Consider the following 19,651-nt stretch of genomic DNA (forward strand, 5'->3'; position numbering starts at 1 on the left):
CTTCAATCCCATTAAGTAAAACAGTTGTATCATCTACATAACCAACAATATTCCCACAATATCCTCCACTCCCCTAACCTTCCCATCCACCATCAACCCAGAACATAGAAAGGATTCTGCATACATGCAAAGAGTATTTGGGAGTGGACACCCCTACCCCTGTAAACCCTTCCCATGCTTACTGAACTACCCAACCTCCCATTTACCTGTACTCTCATTGATGCATTCTCATACAAAGTCCTCACCCATCCAACCACCCTCCCTCCAAACCCAATCTCACCATACTCTCAAACAAAAATTCCCTATCCACATAATCATAAGCTTTCTCCCAATCCAGACCTAGAATACCTCCTTATTACTACCCTCAAAGAAATCCGAATACGACCATGACCTACGCATACTCCTCCCGGGATACCAAACTGTCCCCATGTATCACCGACCCCATGACCTTCTTCAGTCTATTACCCAAAATTTTGCAAAAACCTTGTAATCAGCGCACATCAAAGATATTGCACGGTAAGCACTCAACTCTCTACCCCCTTCTTTGGCACCAAAACTATGACACCCGTACTTTGCGATATGCTCAACTTCCCACTAGTTAACATATGGTCCAATAGCCTAACAAAACACTGCCTAATACACCCCCAATGTGCTCTATAAAAATCATTTGGTATACCGTCTATCCCTGGTGTTTTCCCGGTACTCATCCGAAAACTGCCTCTTCCACCTCAACCTCACTTATACCAACCTCCAACCCCAACTCTATCCTGCTCACTTAAAACAACTATGGAACCCCCTTCAAAAATACCCTCCCAGGAACCCCCCTCCCTCCAACTCCATTTCTCTCTAAACCAACTATCAGCATGAGACTCCATACTTTCCGTATTGGATAGGACTCGCCCACTGGATACCCTCCACCCCAGGGCTTGTCTCCAATTGTGAGAATGGTGGTTACACTCTGTCAGGTCCCAGAAATTTACGTAAAACATACCCAGACTTATCACCCCCACAAAACATCCTCTAACCCCGCCCTAACCCTAATTGCATCAAACCTATCATTGTGTAATTCAGCTATTCTACTCCGATCTGTCCATATCATCCCTCCTACCACCTCCCCCCAACATAACAATCCTGCAACTGTCCCTCCAGATAATTTTGCAACCCAAAACGCCACCTCGCCTCCTCTCGTCCCCTAGCCTTAAAAAATTCGCTATTCAGGTTTTGCCTGCATTTCCCACCAATCTAACAGATCTATCTCCCTGTTCCTAGCCTCCCAAAGGCAACCACCAATCACTGAAAAAGGCCCCTCCCTCCTCCTTAGAAGCCTTACATTTAATTTCCAGTACCCAGAATAAATACGCACCACCCTCCATCACACATCAAATCTGCTATTACCGCTCTGTGATCAGAAAACCCCACATCGAAGGTTTGCACCCTCACAACATCTATACCCTGCTTAATATAAATTCTGTCTAATCGCGCTTCATATCCCCTACGGACGAACGTATGCTCCACTAGGTAACCCCCCCTCCCCACCACATCAACAACCCCAATATCTCGCAATACATCCCTCAGCACACTCAGCACACAACCCGCCCCTCTCGGTTCGACATCACCACTCCTAATCACACAATTCCAATCACCTCCTATTACTGTTATAGCAGGCAAACCTCTCAAGTGATACAGCAATACCTCTCTGACAAAATCTACTTTTACCCTGGTATTGCTAGTTGCTGGCATGTAAACTCCTACAAAACTAGCTCGACTCTCACCCCAGACACCATCCACCCTCACGACCCTCCCACCCCCCCCCTCTTCCCAGCCGATGACACGCAAGGGGCTGGTCTCCTTTATCGCCACTGCTACCCCACCTTTCAATTGCAAACCACTGGTAACATACATCCGATATCCTTTTAACCGCAACACACAACCAGCCCTATGATTATGCTCTTGCAAAAAGCAAATATCTACATCAAACCGCCGTAAAAACCACTCCAACCAAACTTTCTTAACCTCAGTCTTAAGTCCATTGACATTAAGCGTGACACTTCTGAAAATTATAGAAGTGGCGGCTTTCCCCTATGCCGCTGGGATTTACTCGCTGCACTTTTCACATTACGTATTCCTTTACCACTCGAGTTATCCTGTGCAGTCACCTCCCCCCTCCCTCTCCCACTGTGCAACTCAGGCGCACCTCTAGCACTATGAGGCATCGGCTCCACAACCGCTGCCCATGACTTCTTCCCCGGCCTCTGCCCCGGGGTAATAACCTCGTCTATCTCTGATGCCGCAGTTCTTTTTCTAGAACTTCCACTTACACACATCTCACCCTCAGACGTATCCTCCTGGTGTACCTCCACGGCCACCACACACTCCAGCCTTTTCTTACTCAAGTCTTTCTCCACAATTTGTTGTCCCTCCAGCTCTCCAACTTCACATAAACTGAGTACACCTTCTACACCAGGCTCATCCCCATCCAAAAAATCCTTGATGACATCTGCCAGTAAACCCTCCTGAGTCGAAGCTTCCTGGACTAAAGACTCCTCAGATAACACCTTCGACTCCCCCGACTCCCCTGGGATAGTGACACACGTCTCCTCCTCCGCCACCTCCCGGTCGACCTCCTGGCTCCAGAGATCTGGCCTCCGGCCTCCAGAGGCAACAGAGCCAGGCACCAAATCACACGACTGTTGAATCACAATCGGCGTTTCCAGAATTCGAGGAGCCTGCCTCCTAGGACACTGGGCTGCCATGTGCTCATAAGAGCTGCACAGACGACATGTTTTTCTCTGACCCGCATAGTACACATAAACCTGTGTTCTACAACCGGTCATCGTTACATAGGATGGTATAGGTCTTGTTAAAGACATTTTAAGGGTGTAAGAACCTTCTGGCATTCCTTCATACGGACCATCCCTCCATACCCCCATGGTTGCAGAATGCACTGTCCCATAACTGCGAAAAAACTCCTGTAGTCCATACGCCGTAGCCTCGAAGGGTCTTGTTGACCATTGAGTCTGATCTAACAAGAAATATTGATTTTCAGAATATAATTGATGATTTTGCCAATATGAAATCCAGAAAAAAATTTATTTAAGAAGTGCCTGTGAATATAAACAATTCTTTACTTTCTTGAGTTTATATGATTTGATAGTCTTATGCATGATGCAATGATAACAATAATGGTCAGTGATTTATAAAGGGAATAAAGTGCTGTAGTGGTTATGCTGAATATAATAGGTACATGATGTCACTACTTTAATACCCTAATCTAGTAATACTATGCTGTCTTGAGTTTATTCTCTTTAAAATGCATGATTTAACAAGATAGTTATAATGGCTGTTGGTTTTCTTGATGTACTTTCCCTATTAAATTTAATCTAAATAGCCAGAATGTATTTAATTAGACCTTAAACAGGCTCACACCGACCCCTCCCCCCCCCAAGCTGGAAGGGGCCGCTTCGCTTACCCGTAACTCAAAGGGGCCCCGCCAATCTGAATAGGCTAGGGCCCGGAGACTTCTTAATCTGGCCCTGCCTAAACTAACCTAGCATAAAGGCTCAGTTAAATATTTCTTGAGTTAGAGAAAACTTGTTTGCAAGGTTATACATTAAATTTCATCACGTAGTTTCATCCCAGCCCTGCAACTACATACAGCGAGTGCATATATGTAGCTAGCAGTGCTGGTGGTATCCTATATCTAGTGTTGCGTTTATCATAAATATTATTAGGGATGGGTCGATACTAATTTTTTATGATACCAATACCAGTACTGATATGGCTAACATCAAAATCAGCTGATACTATTACTTTGGTACATCCCGAAATATTATAAAGCTTTCCAGTGGATGTAGCACATACTAACTTCTGTAAATACTACCTAGTATCCTTGATTTTTTTTTAACAAGGCCTGTATCGGATGTCCAAGTTGAAATAGTTAGCAGACGCGAGAACTTGTGATATTCAGTAGTTTCATATACAACTGTAACAGCTCTGTATGACCCGTTGGTGTTTAGCGCTTAGTTTGATTATAATACCATTATTATTCACATAAAAGTAATATTTTCCTTATAACCGCTTTGATACGCTAGGCCTGATAGGCTGAGCGCAGCTCCAACCAAACCTAGCAAAACAGCCTTCAGTTAAATATTAATAAATGGAGCCTACTCTCTTTGTAAAGGAATTACTGTTGTAACTGTTGAAATCTACTTATTAAATATTTGTGGAAAATACTGTATATATTTTCCGGAAATACTGTAATTTATAGGTAAATAATGTCATAGAAAACGGAAAGCCTGCGTCTGGGCAGGTGACTCGCCATCTTGGTTTTGATTATTATTATAATCAAGAGGGAAGCGCTAAACCCGGAGGATTATACAGCGCCTGGGGGGGATTTGAATTTTGTACAAACGTTGGTGTAATGGGAAGAATTTTTCGTGCTCTAGAGGTTAAAATTGTGTTGACACCTCTCAAATAGGAGGCGAAATTGGTGGATGTGCATTCCTGCATAACCTGAGATATCAGACGACTGGACAAGACAGCTCCAGGAACCTCAGATAAGCTCTCAAGATTTGTGTGTAATTCTGGCCAGCATTATTTTCGTAGATTTAGTTAGAGTGAGGTTTTCTGAGTATGATACACATTAATCTCCAGTCAAATTGGTGTGATATTAAGATATATTTTCCTTCTGTTATGTAATTGTGTATATATATAACCATTTATTATTTTTAATATACAGTCCACAAATTTATATATTTACCAGTATTCCTGGTGTATGTATATTTCATTTAATTAATAGGTCCAGAGCAACTTGTGGTTATGACAGTGGTAGGTATCGAAGGGAGACATTTTTTTGCGACCTAGGTGTCCCAAATTCCTACTTGTCTATGTAACATTGATAAATAATAATTATCTTTATCATTTACTGTTATGTACATAATTAGTTACATTCAGATAAATGTAATTTTCCACAATATTACTAATATTACATTTGAAAGTGAGGACAAGTTTTGCACAGTACACAAGTATTGGCGGATGACATCCTTATCTAATATTTCATACAATACAATAAAAAAATATATATACATATATATATATATTGGGATTATTAACCCGGAGAGTTAGAAACCCAAGATAACTCAAACCACTATGGCTTATTTTCCCTTCTGCTCCTTCTTTTTTCACTAGATGAAACTCATTATTTTTATTATGGGGAGCGCTAAACCTGGTGGGATTATACGTCTTTTTTTTTGGGGGGGGGGAGGATGGAAGGCATTCATGCTTAATTCAGGGAATTGGAGTAGATCCAATTCCTTAGATCAAGAGCCCCTCACCAGCAATGAAACTCACTATAATCGGCTTACACCCAGGTACCTACTTACAGCTAGGTGATGAGAGGCATCAGGTTTAAAGAAATATGCCCAGCGTTTTCACTCGTGCCGGGACTGAACCCAGGCCCTTCAGATGTGAGCCAAAGGCTATACCACATGAAGAAAGGAAAGTTTAAACACAACCGATAACCTAAGATTCAAATACTTATATGGAGTTACAAGACAGGCAAGGGAACAATGTAGGAAAATCGCACACAGTAACATTATACAAAGCCCATTTATTGTAAGCATTTCGTCAATATGTAACCACCTTTTTAGCTGAGAATAATCCCAGCTAAATACAAAACTGCAGGACAATGTTTTTGGGAACACAAGCCTCATATATAAACAAATGGTCGTTTTCTTTCTACATACTATATCGTGTTTTTATCTAACAAAGTGAAAACAAAAATTGACCTCTATCAATATTGAAGTCCTAGGACATATGTACACATTCATCAATAAGTTTTAACGCAGTATAACACGTCATACCTTAACTTAGGTGATATATATTGTGCTTGAGCTGCGCAAACTACACCTCACACCGTCAGTATCAACACTGCCGAGTTTAACTGAGTACCCTCTCCCATTTTCAATGGATCCCATCACAAATTAAATTTTTTTTTGTATTTTATTTAAAAACATTGTGTGCAACATACATAGCATCACATATATATTATTCATCAACATTAAACAATACAAAGAAACGTGCACACCCTATCCATACAGTACGACGCCATCCGTCCACTTCTACTATGACAGGTCTTAACATAAATTATCATACAATAATTATTATTATTATAATCAAGGGGGAAGCGCTAAACCCGGAGGATTATACAGCGCCTGGGGGGGGATGTGGAAGGCATTCAGGCTTAATTCGGGGAACTGGAGCACAGATCCAATTCCCTAAATCAAGAGCCCCTCACCAACATCAAGGAACCTTCCTTGAGGGGAACGGATGCTTAACCACAGGTGTTCAGAGAGACTATTATTTCTTGACTAATCACCTGCAATACCAGGGATCCCTGCAGTACCATCCAAACTCTCAACTCGCAATATAATCGCTGTAAATTGCAGTTTCAGGGTCCTAGTCTCGGAGCTGGTGGGCACTAGTTTCAGATAGCTGTTGGCGCTAGTTTCAGGGAGCTGTGGACACGTTTTACGGAAAGGAGGACGCTAGCTTCGGTTAGAGGATGGACACTTTTCAGGGAGAGGGTGAGCTCTAGTTTCTGGGAAAGGGGGATCATTAGTGTCAGGGAGCAGGAGGGAAGTTCCGTTATCAGGAGAGCGCTTGGGATGAATGATCCTCCCATCATATGTAGAAGATAATTGCTGCACACAGGATGGGTTAGGGAGAAAGTAACCGCCTTTATTACACAGCATCACAAGCCAGCACTATCCTAAACAATGCTAAAAGTCTATCAGTACTTAACTACAACATCAGGTCCTTACGCAAACACTATGATGACCTCCTGGCACTCCTTGAATCACTAAAGACACCCTTCTCCTACATTATTCTTAATGAGACCTGGCTTAAGCAGGACACAATAGATATCTACCCTCTACCAGGATACACAGCAATTCACAACTGCAGACCAAACCAAGTTGGGGGTGGTATTGCAATCTATTACTCTAACCAATTATCCTGTATTAGCACCACTTGCTTTAGTGATGAATATGGGGAATACATTTTTGCTAATTTTACTGTAAAAAACCTTAAGACACCTATAACAATCGGTGCCATTTACCGGATACCTCACACAAACATCCCAAATTTCAGTGAGAAATTAAAGTCACTAATAACAAACAGACAAATGAATAAGCACCACCTTCTCTTAGCTGGAGACTTCAACATCAACCCTTGGCATACTAGATGATCAGCCTGTAACTGATTTCATCAACAATATGAACAACACACTTCTCATACCAACAATAACTAAACCAACCAGGCTCACTGAGACAAGTGCAACCATAATAGACCACATATGGACCAATATACTAGCCCCCCTTAAATCAGGGATAATCACAGATAGCACTACAGACCACTACCCTACCTTCCTCCTGACAAACATTAGTAAACCACCACTTGAATACAACAAAGTATCATTTAGACTCCATGAAGAGGCCTCAATACGGAAGTTCACAGCTGACCTAGAGACTGTTGACTGGCCTACAGAATTCTCCAAGGCCAATGGTATTGATGACTGGACAGACATTTTTCTTAACAAACATTGTTCTATAAAAACGAAACAGATCACAAACAAACGGCTTGGTTGCCCATGGCTAACCAGCACCATTCTGAAATCCACTGACAAGAAACACCAATATGAAAAGCAATATAGACAGGGCTTAATACACAAAGATATTCTTAAACACTATTCATCAGTTCTCACGAAAGTAATAAAGAAAGCCAAACAACTATACTACTCCAGTAGATTCACAGACACTAGAGGAGATATAAAAAAGACCTGGAAAACACTCTCTCAGATTCTAGGGACCCACAAACTGAAAAAAAACAAGAATATTGTCCTAACTAAACCTAATGAAACACCACTACATCCCACTGACACAGCTAACAAGATAAACGACTTCTCCTCAACCATAGGATCTAATCTCGCCAATAAAATCCCACATACCAATGCCCATGCCGGGGACTACCTAGATGGGAATTTCCCAAATTCCTTCTTTCTTGCACCAACTGAGCCCACGGAAGTCACCGAGATTATAAAGTCACTTAAAAATAACTCAGGGAATCTGTCTCATGTCCCACCATTACTGTACAAGCGAGCGGCCCATGTCCTTTCGCATGCTATTTCATTACTTTTTAACAAGTCATTAGAAACTAGCACCTTCCCGAAACTACTCAAGATGGCAAGGGTTACATCAATACATAAAGGTGGCGACCCTACAGACTTAAACAACTATAGGCCAATATCAAACTTACCACTGCTATCCAAAATCTTTGAGAAACTCATGCACAGGAGACTATATTCATTTATAATGGCACAAAACATACTCGACCCCTGCCAGTTTGGATTCAGGAAAAATAAAAGCACTAATGATGCAATCATAAAAATGCTAGATCTGCTTTACACAGCATTGGAAAATAAGGAATATCCACTAGGAATTTTTGACCTAAGAAAAGCTTTTGACACAGTAGACCACGACATCCTACTCCACAAACTTGACCATTACGGTACAAGAGGCCATGCTTATTTCAAATCTTACCTTACTAATAGGTATCAGTATGTCACCATTAATTAAAGACACAGCATCAACAACACGGCCACTTGATACTGGAGTTCCGCAGGGAAGTGTCCTTGGTCCCCTGCTCTTCCTCATATACATCAATGATCTTCCAAACGTATCTCAACACCTGAAACCCATTCTCTTTGCTGACGAAACGACTTATGTCACCTCTCACCCTAATCTTGCCACCCTCAACACCATTGTTAACGAGGAGCTGATCAAAATATCGACTTGGATGACAGCCAATAAACTTACGCTTAACACTGACAAAACCTACTATATTATGCTTGGTAGCAGAGCAGGAGACGCACAAATTAACATTAAGATCGACAACACACTAATTACCAGACATAATGAGGGCAAATTCCTAGGCCTATATCATTGACCTCATCGCTTTATTGCCGTGAGGTTGTGCTGCGCACACGCTCCTGGTTGAGAGGCCTTCCTGCGCAGATTGATTTTCACAAGATGGCGCAGACTATCAGAAGGCGCGTCAACACTGTGTGCTTTGATTTAGTGCGGGGTGTAGTTACGCCTCAGTCCGCACAGGTGCTTCTACCTTTGATTATTCGCGACACATACGGCATTGCTGATCAAGATTTGTATGGAGTATCGCTCAACGGGGCTTACCGAATATTCGTTAAGCTACGATCGACGGCAGTGTATGAGCGCCTGGTGGAGCAGTATCAAGATGGCTGTGTGGACGTAAACTCGGCAATACGAGTTCGTTTAATTGACGTGTCGCGACACTACACTTGGGTGAAGGTACGCAACGTGCCTTTCGAAGCTGACGAGGCAGATATACGGAACGTTTTTGAACGTTATGGTACTGTGCATCTGGCAACGGCAGGTACCTGGGTGGATGGGGCGTACGCCGGCTGGCCGGAGGGTACGTTCAACCTAAAGATGACGCTGAGGCATCCCATCCCGTCGTTTGTCATCCTGGACGACTTTAGGACGCAAGTGATGGTGTATTACGCAGGGCAGCGCAAGACCTGCAGGCTATGTGGTGCTTATGACCATATGGCAGCACAGTGTGAGAGGCAGCAGCAACGACAGGTTGCAGACAGAAGGACGGAGCGAGGGCCTGACCCGAAGGCGGGGCCTGCCAGCGGGACGCCTGTAAAGGGCCATAGTTCGTCTTGGAGCGAGGAGGTGGAGAGAGAGTTCCCGACGGTGGGGTCGAGCCCATCAATGCCTGTAGGATCTACAGTCTCCGCTTTGGTGGAAGGGGAGACCAAGTTGAGTGGAGGAGAACGAGCAGAGGATGTGGCTTTGGAGCAGTTGACGGAAAAGTTTTTGGAGACGAAGAGAGCTGGAGATGATGTACAATCGGTGGTGGGACCTGAGGAGAGTGAGGACGAGAGGAGAGACAGCCAGCTGACTGCAGGTGCCTCTTCTACGGGAATGGTGACCGTGGTCGAGGTGGCGGCGGAGGTGCATTGTGAGGCATCCCCCGACCAGACCATGGATGCAGAGAGTGTTCGGCGGAAGAGGGCGGCAACGCACTCTGATTCCGATGATGTCTTGACCCCGGCGCAAAGACCGGGGAAGAAACCGTGGGCTGATGTGGTGAGTGGAGGCGCCACAGGTGTGTCCGGTCAGGTGTTCGACCGGGGAGGGAATAGAGCTCACTGTGGTGAGCATGGTGGGAAAAATAGGAAGGCTGGTGACGTGTCTATGAAAGGAGTTACAGGGCAGCGTGTAAAACCCTTCAAGAAGGTTTCAGGTGTATGACTGTGAATGTAAATGGGTTGTGTATGAATGTGAAGCGTTTGTGGCTCCAGGGGTTTCTGAGGCGTCATGCCATAGATATTGTATTCATGCAGGAGCATAACTTTAAGGCGGGTCGGGATTTGAATGTGGACGGATATCGTGTGTTTGTGGCATATTCGGACCGTTTGAAAGGTGGGGTTGGAATTCTGATTCGGGAGACAAGCCCGTTTGTTGTAATTAGATGTGAGGGAGGGGAGGAGGGTAGGGTACTCCGGGTAGATGGATGGTGGAGAGGTGAGCGACTGGCAGTGGTTTGTGTGTATGCGCCGGCGGAGCGTGATGTACGGGTGAAGAATGAATTTGTGCGTGATGTTTTGGTTTATTATTTGAGATCTCTTCCCTCGGTAACAATCGTGGGCGGTGATTGGAATTGTATAGTACGTAGAAAGGATGTGGAGCCACGGGGGGCAGGGTGTTTTTTGGTTAGCCTAAGGGATCTTTTGCTGGGCGTGGGGTTAAGGGATGTTATTGGAGGTGGGGACCTAATGGTTGAGCATACGTTTCATAGACAGGGATACGCGGCCAGGCTCGATAGGTTATATGTGACGAGAAGTGTGCGAGTGATGTGTGTGCGTACGGTGGAAGCTGTTTACACGGATCATAGAGCTGTTTATACGGACTTGACTTGGGCCAGCTTACCTAAGAGGTATCCAGGGTATTGGAAGTTAAATGTGAGACTTCTTGGGGTGGAGGAGGCGGGGTTAGATTTTAGGACAATGTGGGAGAATTTGTGGGGAGAGGGTAGGGATGTGGGTGACTTGCTGGGGTGGTGGGATGGGGTAGCTAAGGAGAGGATCCGGCGGTTTTATGTGCGATGGGGAAAGTACCAGGGTTGGATGACGTACGGGTTGCAGCAGTATTTCGAGGGTAGGTTGCAAAGTTGTTATGAGAGGGGCGTGCAGGCAGGGCAGTATCCCATGGAGGAAATCGAGTTGTTAAAAGGAAGGATTCGTGATTTGCAGAATGATAGATTTGATGCGGTGAGAGTGCAGGGTGGAATTGAAGAGGCGGTGTGGGGTGACCGACCATCGGCCTGTGTGTTAAGGGGACAGAGGCAGCGACGTATGGCTATGGAAATTGATAGGCTGGTGGTACATGAGGACTTAGGTGGATATAGGGCGGGACATGAGTTAAGAACAACGGAGGCAATGAGTGATTACGTGGATAGGTGGTTTGGAAAAAATTTACTGAGTGTAGGGGTGGATGGGGAGGCTTTCGGGAGGTTGGGGGAGAATGTATCTTGTGTGCTAAGTAGCAGTGATCGCATGGCGTTGGGGGGGGATATTGAAGAAGGGGAGGTGTGGAGGGCTTTGGAGGGGATGGCACGTGGTAAGGCTCCAGGTCTGGATGGCTTGCCCTGCGAGTTTTATGTGAGCCATTGGAATGTGTTGAAGTCCTTCTTAGTAGAACTAATGAATACGATGAAAAGGGAGGGGAGGATGGGCAGGTTGCAAGGAACTGCGGTTGTGGTTTTAGTGCCAAAAGGTAAGAAACAGGACACGGTGCGGGACTTTAGGATAATATCATTGCTGTGTGCTGATTATAAGATTTTTGCAAAAATTTTAGGAAATAGGATGAAGTGTGTGGTGGATAGAGTGGTTGCGAGAGGACAATATGGTGTGTCTGGGAGGACGATGTATGACGGGCATAGTATTATAAAGAATTTTGTGGAAGGGTCGGGAGGGGAGCAGGGACGGGGTGTCTTTGCGTTAGATTGGCAGGCGGCGTATGATAGTGTAGAACGTGAGGTGTTGTGGTACATATTAAGGAGGCAGGGTTTTGGGGAGGAGGTGGTGCGTTGGGCAGAGACATTGTATACAGGTGTGGGAGTGTGTGTACAGGTAAATGGGAAGTTGGGGGAGTGGGTATCCATGGGTCGGGGTATTAGGCAGGGTTGTCCCCTGTCTCAATTGTTGTTTGCCTGTTTAACAGACCCTTTCTATAGAAAGGTGGAAGCGTGTATGGAGGTGGATTGGGGAGTAGGAAGTGGAGTGCAGGGAATAATAGGGTATGTGGATGACACGACAATACTCGTGCGAACGCAGAGGAGTTTACGTGCGGTTGGAGATGTTATTGATAATTTCGCGGGGGTTACCGGGTTAAGAGTTAATGTGGAAAAATCAAAATTACTGGTCTTAGGAGATTGGGTGGGAAGAGAGAGTTGGGGAAGGAATGTACGTTGGAATATGGTGGACAGGATAAAAGTGTGTGGAATAGTGTATATGCGTAGTGCGAGAGAGGCGAGGATGGTTAATTCTGGACTTGTTGTGGATCGAGTGGTGGGGCGATTGGATGGGTTGAGACCAACTCATTTGACAGTACATCAGCGTGCGATTGTTGTGAATGTGTTGTTATACAGTAAAGTCTGGCACGTGGCTGCGGTATATCCGTTAGCAGGTCCGGATGTTACGAGGCTGTTAAAGAGGGTTTTCCATTTTCTTTGGGGTTCCGGGTGTGAATGGTTGAGTAGGAGTGTGGTTACTTTACCGGTCAACAGAGGAGGATTGGGGTTGATTGATTTACGGTTAAGAGTCAAGTGCATTTATTTGAAGTGGGGGTTACGCCGTGTGCGGGGTCATGCAGGGAGGGGCGTGAATGGCTTGCATGAAGAGGTGCGAATGTGGTGGGGAGGGTCGGAGATGAAAGTGTGTGAAGACGTGTTGCGGGCGTTGCTGCATGTACGGGACCCTAATAAAGTTCGAGTGGGTGTTTTAGAGCGTGTTGTAAGGGCGAAGGTAGTCGTGAAGGCTGAGAGTATCTACCCTATGTATGCGTGGAAGGATATATGGGAAAGATTACGGTTGATGCGCGTGCGTCCAAATGTGCGAGAGGTATTTTTCCGTTTTCTCCATGGTATACTGCCGTCGGGTGCTGCACTTAAGGAAAGAGGGTTGATGGTGGAGGGCGCGTGTCGGGTGTGCGGGGATGAGGAGACTGCGTTTCATGTAGTGTATTTTTGTGATAATTTGGGGAGTATCAGGGAATGGATGGGTAAGGTTCTGAGGACAGTGGGAGGAGGCGGGATATTAGTATTGAGGGCGTTAAGTTTGGACGTGGGAGGCGTCGAGGCGCCTGTGCAACGTGCAATCACGTATATAATTGCGGATTTTGTTTTTGTATCCTGGGCAATGAGAAGGAATGGGGATTGGGAGGTGCGCAAAAGGGTGTTGGCGGGGACCATTTATAGAACGTTGTGTTATAATCGGGAAATATATGGAAGTCGCTGGGACCAGGCTTTTTCAGCAGGGTACCGTAGTATGAGTGTGAGAGCATTGTTAACGTTGTGAAAGGGGGGGGGGGGAGTGAATTTCAGGGGATGGAACGGGCTTGTCTCCGGGGTTGGGTATGCACAACGGCTGGTTTACTGTGTGTATCTGTGTAATGCGTGGTTGAGGAAAATGTGGTTGTGTGAGTGGATGTGGTGGTGAAGTTATATGTGTTATAGATGTCTTAAGTCAGAGTCTACTGCCTTCTTTCTTTGTTGAAGTACTTGATGTACCTTTCGGCTATGGCCTGGCAAACGGGGTTTTATGTGTTTGTACTGAGCATTTTATTGCTATATTATATAATGTGTATAGCCTGTAGATGAGTGCGGAATGCTTATGGCTTTTCTAGTTTTGTGGCTGACTCGTAAGACTTGTGGTAAGGCGAGTATGTGTGACTGTAGGGAACTTATGTACTGGGGAGTTAGGTGAGTAAGAGTATGTACTTTGTTTTATCATGAGATTGTGATGTAGGTTCTTTCGGTTATCGATTATTTGTGTTGGTTGTAAGTAACCGATATATTTATATATCATAATATTCTTCTTATTGTATTGTATTGTGCATTGGCAATATGTCCCAGTATATTATGTAAATAGTGTATACCCGAAGGGATTATGGTTTTATTTATATTATTGAACCTGCTACAGGGGTCACCTACATGTTATGTTCTTGTTGTTGTTCTTGTGTACATAGGGTTAAGATTGCCCATCTTCTTAATGTTATGTTTTGTCACAAGCGATATTTTCTAGTATAATTGTGTAACCTCTTGTGTTTGTTAATATTGTTTTTATTTGCTATTGTACGTTCTGAGAGATTGTTTCAAAATGTGTTTATATACAATGTGTATCAACCCTAGTTTAAGGGGTTTTTATGTTAAGCTATGTATTGTATTTTAAATAAAATAAAAAAAAAAAAAAATTTATTTCCCAGGCGATATAAGACCCACATATCGATTAAAACAAAATCATGATCCAAGGGATTTGAGCTGGACTCCTTCGGATCAAACCTCATTGAATCCCATTCCCAGGCACTGCATAACCCCTACGAATTTGGCGCTTCCCTGTAAATATAATTATAATCATGGGTAGCGCTAAACCCGTAGGGATTATACAGCGCCTGTAAGGAAAAGGGGGGGGGGAATGTTAGGTATTCAGGACCAATTCGGGGAACTGGAGCACAGGTCCAATTCCCTAGATCAAGAGGGGCCTGTAAATATAGGAAGTTACATTTTGTAACTGACTCAAGGAATTAGACTTGCCTCCTCTTCCTCGTATCAAACATATTTACCTCCCGGGTGATATATATCCCTCTGGGTTTGGCGTTACTAGGAACAGTATTATATCCATTTGGTAATGCCGGTGAGGGGCTCTTGATCCAAGGAACTAAGCCTCCCCTTCCTTGGATTGACCCTATATGCCTCTCAGGTGCTGTAAGTCACCTTCTTTGTGAGAATTAAGAAGCACATATGCTGCTATGTATGATAATCTGCGTAACTGCATGTGTATATACCTAATCAGCTTACTAAATTTGAATAAACGATGTGGTGTACGGACCATCAAGGCCCACGTGTATACTTCCAGTGAAGGAGTCATTAGGGTGTAAAGAGGACCTGGAACTCTCCGAATTTCCCTTATATCCTAATATTCATTGAGAAAATAGACATAAGATTAAATAAACAAAAGATGGATTAATGGTTATGTAGTAACGCCTTGATAAGAGATCACTAAAGATTTTTTTTTTTTATATTTTATTTAGAACAATACAATACAAGAGATAGATAAAGACAAAAACAGGTCTTACACAGAATAAATCATTAACAACCACACAAACATGAACTTGAGATAACACAAATATCCCTCCTCACCCATACATGAAAACCCCTACACCTATGATAACCAATAAACGACTAATTCCAATTGCATTGTTATATGATTAACAAAACACACCATAATATGCATATATTGTCACTTTGTAAATTATAAAGTAGGACACCGTATACGTTAAATACAACTGACGTAATGTATTGAGAATAAGGTAAAAACAATATGTTCATCAAACACAGAATATATTAATAAACAAGGATCCAACACACTGACACCTCTACAAGCATCTAACAACATGCATATGAGTAACATACATAGAACAATGTCCTACTGCAAAATCAGACACATATATTGAGTATACTCGTCACAAACCATGAATACACATCATACGCCCAAGTTCATACACATTCACCCGCTACATACCAGGAGGCGACCCCGTTTCCACCCCTGACAGCCCATCAACATAACACATTGTACCATCCCTACCCTGCCCCACCCACCTAATTTACAAATTTAATAAAACCTCTAATGTAAGGTCTCTATATCCCTCAGAGAAATCCCGCTCCCACCTCCTCCCATGAAGTTCTCTATTACGGCACAACGTTTTATAAAACGTAACAGCCAATACCCTCCTCTTCACCTCACTTACCCCTTTCCCCCTCATTCCCCACATAATGTAGACATAATCTACCATAATGTACCCCACAGCCCTAATAATACTTTCATCCATACCCCCCACATCAAGACTCAATGCCCGCAGAACAGAGAAGTATTGACCACTTATCTTATGCAACACCCTGCTCAACCAACCCCTGACGCTCCCCAACCCCTCACAAAAATACACTACATGGAATGCAGAATCCTCCCCGCCACATATTCCACATACCCCCCCCCTCAACCACCCGTCTAGCTCGTAAGACCACTCCCGATGGTAAAATCCCATGCAAAAACCGATACATCACCTCACGTCCACGGGGTTGTAACCTTAACCTACCAAACCTTCTCCATATACATCCCCAGTCATACATGGGGAAAATCCCCTCCACCGGAGCCACAACCCTTTCCGCCGACATCCTACACAGCCTACTTATTTTTACCTTACCCAGATCCCTAACCATCACCACTGCCCTCAAAATAGTTTCACACTCCCTCAACTCCGTCCCAGAAAACATGCGTTTCAATTTATTGTGTACCTTAACCAACCCCCCCCCCCCACTCACACCCTCCCTCATCACCTCCCTTTTAATAAAGATACATTTGACCCTCCTCTTTAAGTTCATTAAACCCAACCCCCCCTGACGCACAGGTAACATTACTACATCCCTTCTAAGCCAATCACAACCTGAACCCCACAAAAATTTAAAAACCCCTCTAAGTATAGTTGCAATTGCCGTCCCCGTTAAAGGGAACACGGCAGCCACATGCCAAACCTTGCTATACAATAAAACGTTAATTACAATGGCACGCTGCACAAGGGTCAAATGATAAGGCCGCAATGCTCCCAATCGACCCAGTATCCTTTCTACCAACCTGACCGAATTATTAACACGTGCAACCTCAAGATCATCTGCATAGATTAGACCACAAATTTTTAATGACATCACCCGCTTCTTTACGACTGCACTACCCCACTCGACCCGCTCCCCCCAAGTTCCTAACCCCATAACCATGGACTTCTCCGAATTTACCCTCATACCAGTTGCACATGCAAACGTGTCGACCACTCCATCTAAGGTGTTTATGGACATCCCCTCTCTAACCAATACAGTGGTATCATCTACATACCCTATGAGAACAGGCCAAACGCCCCCAGTACCCCCCCAACCCCTTCACTAACGCCCATATGGCGCTCCACCATTCTATAAAAGGGGTCCTGTATGCATGCAAATAAAAGCTGTGACATAGGACACCCCTGTCTAAGACCTCTGCCCATTACAATCCTCCCCCCTAATCTTCCATTAATCTGTACTCTCACCATTGCCCCTCTATATAACGCCTCTACCCATCCCACTATTTCTTCCCCATAGCCCTGTTTCCTAAGGATAGCTCTCAACGCCTCTCGCTCCACCCTATCAAAAGCTCCTTGCCAGTCTAGTGCAACCAAACCCCCCCCCTTCCCCCCTTTTTCTTCCACGAAATCCCTTAAAAGACCATGTCCCACCCCCATAGACCTACCTGGCAACCCAAACTGGGTTTCCGATACAACCCTCCCTACAACACACTTGAGCCTATTTCCTAAAATTTTTGCAAATAACTTATAATCCGCGCATAACAACGATATTGTTCTATAGTCCCTGAGCGAATGCTGTTCCTTACCCTTCGGTACCAAAACAACTACAGCTGTTGCCTGTCTTTCACCCAACCTTCCCCTTACCTTCATCAAGTTCAGTAACCTCACCAAAAAACCTTTTATTAACTCCCAATGCTGTTGATAAAACTCCGCCGGCAGTCCATCGATTCCCGGTGCTTTGCCCTTTCGCATGGCACTCAAAGCTCTCCATATTTCCCCCTCAGTTATGTCCCCCCCCAAAGCTTCCCTATCACTGTGTCCTAACCTACATGGCACACTTCCACACACCCTCTCTAAATCCCCTAATCCTACCCCTTCCTCCCGCCAATACTTTTCGTACCACGTATCCGCAAACAACCCCATCCCATCCGTAGTGTGGATAACCTGACCCGCCCTATACCCTCCCACCGACTCAAGAACCTCCAAACATGGAATAGCTGTTGCCTGCTGACGTTGTTTTTGTCTACGCAACACACACGAAGACGGCCTATCTCCCCATAACACCTCCTCCACCCCCGCCATTACTCTCACCGCTTGGAACCGCTCGTCCTGAATTTCCCGCAACCGCTCTTTAAGTATCATAATGTCGTCCATCGGATAGACACCCTCTACTGTCCCTTTTACATAACAACCCCGTAACCTGTCCTCCAAATAATTAATCAACCCAAATTTTAAAGAATTAATCCTTTTCCCCTCCCTCACATAATAATGCCGAATCCGGTCCTTAGCCACACCATCCCACCACGTCCTCCACACCTTGTACCTCCTCAGTTAATCTCTCCCACAGCTCCGTAAAACCCCCCAACCCCTCCTCATCTTCCAACAGACTCGTATTTAATTTCCAATATCCCCTAGAGATACAAGCTAGAGAATCCCACTCTACTTCTGCGACAACCGCCCTATGATCTGAAAAAGCTAGTTCAATAGTACGGACAGACGTTGACAATACCTTATGAGATATATACAACCTGTCTAACCCAGCTGCGTAACCTCGCCTCACGAAAGTATGCTCCACCTCCCACGCTCCCCCACCTACCACATCCCTCAACTGAACGTCCACCAAAAGATTGCGTAATGCTGTCAACATATGCCCCGCCCCTCGTGGTTCCACATCCGCTCTCCTGATCACACAATTCCAGTCCCCACCTACGATGGCCACTTCAGGTAAACCACGGAAAGCAAAAACTAGATCATCACACACAAAATCCCTCTTGACTTTCATATCATTTTCAGCTGGTGCATACACACTTACAAAGGTTACCCTCTGCCCCATCCACACGCAACACCCTCCCCCCCCCACCCCCTTCACGTCTTTGCAACACAAACGGGCTCGCCTCCTTTATCAATAAACCCACACCACCTTTCAAACGTGCCGATGGCAGAGTCAACACCGTATACCCGTCCACCTCGAGCACTCTACCCTCCCTGAAATTATGCTCCTGTAGAAAGACTACGTCCACTCTGTATCGACGTAAGAGCATACGAAAACATTCCCTCTTCACACCAGTACACAGTCCATTCACATTCACAGTCATGCACTTAAGGCCTTTCTAAAGCTTCCAACCCTTTCTCCTCTCACCCTTCCCAGGGCCTCTTGCCCCAGGGTCAACATGTGGTTTGTCACCATCCACCCCCCCCCTCTTCGATGCCTCTTATCCTGGCTGTCACGAGAATATACATCCTTCCTCCCAGACCTCTGCGCGGGCGTCAGGACATCATCTGAGTCTGACGCAGCTGCCCTCTTCCTCGTAACACTCTCTACCGCCATACTGTCTACCGAAGATTCCTCACAGTGAACATCAACCTCTACTGTGACCTGTCGCACAGAGCTTGGTGACTCCTCTCTGTGCCTGCAGTTGTCCTCCTTCCTTCCCGTGCCT

The sequence above is a fragment of the Cherax quadricarinatus genome, unplaced genomic scaffold (assembly GCF_038502225.1).
Source record: "Cherax quadricarinatus isolate ZL_2023a unplaced genomic scaffold, ASM3850222v1 Contig4053, whole genome shotgun sequence".
NCBI lineage: Eukaryota > Metazoa > Arthropoda > Malacostraca > Decapoda > Parastacidae > Cherax > Cherax quadricarinatus.